The sequence below is a fragment of the Grampus griseus genome, assembly GCF_964374135.1.
Source record: "Grampus griseus genome assembly, chromosome: 11".
NCBI lineage: Eukaryota > Metazoa > Chordata > Mammalia > Artiodactyla > Delphinidae > Grampus > Grampus griseus.
Genome location: NC_139005.1, coordinates 102,409,224 through 102,414,714, shown reverse-complemented (window position 1 = coordinate 102,414,714; position 5,491 = coordinate 102,409,224).

Below are 5,491 nucleotides of genomic sequence, written 5' to 3'. Positions count from 1 at the left end.
ACTACAGCCAGCTCTCTAACTACAGTTGTGGCCCGTGCGCCACAACTACTGAGCCCATGTGCCACAACTACTGAAGCCCGCGTGCCTAGAGCCCATGCTCCACAGCAAAGAGAAGCCCACACAGTAAGAAGCCTGCGCACCGCAACTAAGAGTAGCCCCCGCTCGCCGCAACTAGAGGAAGCCCACGTGCAGCAACAAAGACCCAATGCAGCCAAAAATAAATTAATTTAAAAAAAAACTAAATAGTAAAGTTAACTTCTGACAACTTGTATATTTTTAAAGTAAATTTGTTATTATTCAGTATAATATATATTATTCCATCTCACTCAAATTTTTTAAAAATTGGAGTATAATTGCTTTACAATATTGTGTTAGTTTCTTGCTGTACAGCAAAGTGAATCAGCCATACATATACATATATCCCCTCTTTTTTGGATTTCATTCCCATTTAGGTCACCACAGAGCCTTGAGTAGAGTTCCCTGTGCTATACAGTAGGTTTTCAGTTATTTTATATATAGTAGTGTATATATGTCAATCCCAACTTGTATATTTTTAAAAAATGGAAAGCAGAAGGGACAAAATGGTTAGTTTCTATATTATATATGCAAAGAGAAAATGTGCAAAGCTACTACAATCCTTTTCTCTGTAATTGGTCACAAGAAGTAGTTGATAGGTACAGCTCTTTAACAGTGTTCTCTTCTAAACTGCCTATAGTGTGCACAGAACAGTTAGAACAAAGCAGGCTGAATTCAGTATTTCAGGCACAGAACGACCAAATAAAATAAATTCTATCACTACAAACACCAAATGCAAAATTATTCACCAGTCAATTAGAAAATGTAAAACTCTGATATAAAATGAGTGTGCCCCTGGAGCACAGTCAGAACAGGAGGAACTCTGGTTCTGTCCTGTTCTTCTCTTCAAGAGCCCCAACAGTGCAGCGGGACACAGACTGGGACATCAGAAGACTACTGCTCCATAAACCAAGTAGGATCAACACAGAGAAGTGGGCTTCCCTGGTGGCGCACTGGTTGAGAATCCGCCTGCCAATGCAGGGGACATGGGTTTGGTCCCTGGTCCGGGAAGATCCCACATGCAGCGGAGCAACTAAGCCCATGCGCCACAACTACTGAGCCTGTGCTCTAGAGCCCATAAGCCACAACTACTGAGCCCGCGTGCCGCAACTACTGAAGCCCGTGCGCCTAGAGCCTGTGCTCCGCAATGAGAAGCCCGCGCACCACAACGAAGAGTAGCCCCCGCTCACCGCAACTAGAGAAAGCCTGTGCACAGCAGCGAAGACCCAACACAGCCAAAAATAAATTTAAAAAACACACACACAGAGAAGTCCACACCTATATACACCATAACCAAATTCCTGCATGCCAAAGACAAAGAAAACCATGAAAGCCACAAGAGAAAAGTGACCCATCACATAAAGGGAAAGAATGATACAATGAATAGCTGACTTCTCCCAAGAGATGATGGAGGCTGTAGGCAGTAAATGGCATACTCAAAGTGTTAAAGGAAAAAGCAAACCTGTCAATGAATAAATTCTATACTCAGCAATACTATCCTTCAAAAATGAAGCTGGGAGAAAAAATGAAGGTGAAATAAACACACTGCCAGATAAACAAAACAGAAAATGTATTGCTAGGAGATTTGCCTTACCAGAAATACTAAAGAAAGTTCTTCAAGCTGAAAGAAAATGACATAAGATGTTCACTCAAGTCAACAGGAACGAAGAACCAAATTCAGCAACATGTAAAAGGCTTATTTACTAAGACCAGTGGGCTTTATCCCAAGAATGCAAAGTTGGTTTAGCATCCAGAACGCAAATCATGTAATACACTATATTAATAGGATAGAGGATAAAACCACAGGATTGTTACAATAGCTGCAGAAAAGGCATTGGACTGAATTTAATACCTGTTCAAGATAAATACACTCAACAAATTAGGACTAGATGGGAAATTCCTCAACTTCATAAAAGGTATCCAGGAAAAGTCTGTAGCTGACATCAGACTTAATGGTGAAAGATGTAATGCTTTTTAAAGATTGGAAATGAGGCAAGGATGTCTGCATTCACCACCTCAGTTCTACACTGTAGGATTCTGCATGCAAGGAGCTTGGAAGTCACCAATCCATCCTAAGAAGTAAAGGGCTAAACAGACTGAAAAATCAGCAACTCTTCTTGGATCTATGAGAGAAGGGAGGACACAGAGCAAACCACTGCTCCCAAGGTAGGAGAGACAGGCAGGTGAATACAAGTCATCACAGCTTACCAGAGCAAAGGTTCATGAGAGAAACCGGCCTGAGAACCTGTGTGTGCGGGGGAAGGGGGGCGATGAACTGTAATTGATGAATTTCGGGAGGTTCAAAGTGAGCAACTGTTAAGAGTTAAAAATTCCGGGGCACCCAGTCATGAGGGAGCCCACACAATACTGTGAGATTTACCCCTGGAGCCTGAGCAGGTTCCCAAGTAAATATCAGCAAAGCCCCCTCAAGCTTTCTGCAGGGGGAGGGAAGGAACCATCTCCTACCGCGACAGAGCACTCTGCTCTCCTTAACAAGGCTGCGCTCAAGGGAAACTCGTTAACCAGAGCCTGACCTGCTGGGGTGTTATCAGAGCCTAACTGACCAGGGGAAGGGAAATGCCCAGCTCCAGCCTCTCTGGGCAGCCCGTCCCAACCAAGGGGAGATAAAGGACTGAGAAACGCTTGTGAAGTTCACAGTCCAGAGGCACAGGCTCAGTAAAAGAACTGAGGCCCGATCACAGGACCGTAGAAGGCGTCTCCTCTCCCACACCTCACCTCCACATTATTAAGGCCTATCTATAGCAGTTCCTTTCACCCAGTACATCATGTCTGGCTATCAGGAAAAAATTACACAGTTAAAAGGCAAAAAACACAATTTGAAGAGATAGAGCAAGGTTCAGAACCAGAAATGGCAGAGATGTTGGAATTATCAGACCGGGAGTTTAAGCAACTATGATTAATATGCTAAGGGCTCTCATGGATAAAGTAGATGACATGTAAGAACAGATGGGCAATGCAAGCGGAGAGACGGAAATGCTAAGAAAGAACCGAAAAGAAATGCTAGACATAAAAAACGCCATAACAGATATGAAGAATGCTTTTGATGGGCTTATTAGCAGACTGGATAACACTGAGGAAAGAATCTCTGAACTGGAGGATATCTCAATAGAATCTTCAAAAACAAAACAAAGAGAACAAATACAGAAAAAAACAGAACGTCCGGGCTTCCCTGGTGGCGCAGTGGTTGAGGGTCCGCCTGCCGATGCAGGGGACGCGGGTTCGTGCCCCGGTCCGGGAGCATCCCACGTGGCGCAGAGCGGCTGGGCCCGTGAGCCGTGGCCGCTGAGCCTGAGCGTCCGGAGCCTGTGCTCCGCAATGGGAGAGGCCACAGCGGTGAGAGGCCCGAGTACCGCAAAAAAAACCCAAAACAGAACATCCAAGGACTTGTGTTCTACAAAAGGTGTAACATACACATAATGGTAATATCAGAACAAGAAGAAAGAAACAGAAGAAATATTTGAAATGATTCTACATTGCACTAAAGGTTCTAGTCAGTGCAATGAGGCAAGAAAAAAATTAAAGGCATACAGATTAAAAGGAAGAAGCAAAATTGTCTTTATTCACAGATAACATGATCATCTATTTAGAAAATCCTAAGGGATCTATCAAAAAAATCTAGAAATAATAAACTAGTTTAACAAGGTCACAGGATACAATATCAATATACAAACAACAGTTGTATTTCTACAATTAGAAACAAACAATCTGAAAATGGAATTAAGAAAAAAATTCCAGGGAATTCCCTGGCGGTCCAGTGGTTAGGACACCGCACTTTCACTGCCGAGGGCCTGGGTTCAATCCCTGGTCTGGGAACTAAGATCCCACATGCCACACGGTGTGGCCAAAAAAAAAAAAAAAAAGGAAAGGAAGAGAAAAAGATTCCATTTACAACTGCATCAAAATGAATAAAATACTTAGGAATAGATATAACAAAAGAAGTGCATACAGAAAAGAGTCAATGCAGCAGGCTAACAACTTACCAAAAAACCAAACAAACAAACAAATAAAACCCCTGCTTACACAGTTAGCCCTTGACGGGCATCTGAGAACCTGGATTTCGGGGAGGTTCCCACCATCCCTGGAAATGATCAGAGTGGCTCTTTGAGCCAGACAATATGACTTATGTTGAAATCTGCTTTCTTTCCGGGTGCCTGGAATTTTGTTAGGCACCAGGCAGAGACTGCCTATCTGGCCAGCCCTGCAATGGATTGAACAGTGGCCCTACCCGAAAGATATACATCTACCCCAAACCTGTGAATGCGACCTTTGGAAAAAGGGTCTTTGCAGATGTCATTAAGTTAAGATCTCAAGATAGATCATCCTGGATCAGGGTGGGTCTTAAATCCAATGACAAGTATCCTTCTCAGAAAAGGAGAGAAGACACAGGGAAGAAAGCGATGTAAAGATAGAGACAGAAATTGGAGTGATAAACCTACAAGGATTGCTGGCAGCAACAAGAAGGTAGCATAGAGGCCTGAAATAGATTGTCCCTCGGAGCCTCTGTAAGGAACCAACCAGGCAGACACCTTGATTTCAGGCTTCTGGCCTCCTGAACTGTGAGAGAACAAATTTCTGTTGTTTGAAGTCTCCAGGTTTGTATCAGTTTGTTACAGCAGCCTTAGGAAATAAATATAAGTTCCCAATAAAACCGTGGGTGCTGAGTTTCTGATGAACTTACCTGGTTGGCAACATTTCACACCCATTGTCACAACTCCCTGGGACAATTAAGTTTGTCCTGTGTAACTACGTGATGACCGTGGAAGCTGGCACCTGGTCTCCCCCAAACTTAGCCGCATGAGCCTTTTCACTTTGCTGATTTTACCTTGTATCCTTTTCCTGTAATAAATCATGGCCATGAAAATGACTCTATGCTGAGTCCTATGAGCCCTCCCACAAATCATCAAATCTGGGGGTGATCTTGCAACTCCCCTGCAATAAAAACTACAAAGCACTGCTGAGAAAAATCAGACAAGACCTAAATAAATGGAGAGACATGCTATGTTCATGGATTAAAAGACTCAATATTGGGCTTCCCTGGTGGTACAGTGGTTAAGAATCCGCCTGCCAATGCAGGGGACACGGGCTTGAGCCCTGGTCCGAGAAGAACCCACGTGCCGCGGAGCAACTAAGCCCGTGCGCCATAACTACTGAGCCTGTGCTCTAGAGCCCGCGAGCCACAGCTACTGAAACCTGCACGCCGAGAGCCCGTGCTCCGCAACAAGAGAAGCCACTGCAATGAGAAGCCCGCGCACCGCAACGAAGAGTAGCCCCCGCTCGCTGCAATTAGAGAAAAGCGCACACGCAGCAACAAAGACTCAACTCATCCAAAAATAAATAAATAAATAAATTTAGTTTTAAAAAATTCCTTAAAATAAAAAGAAAGACTCAGTATTGT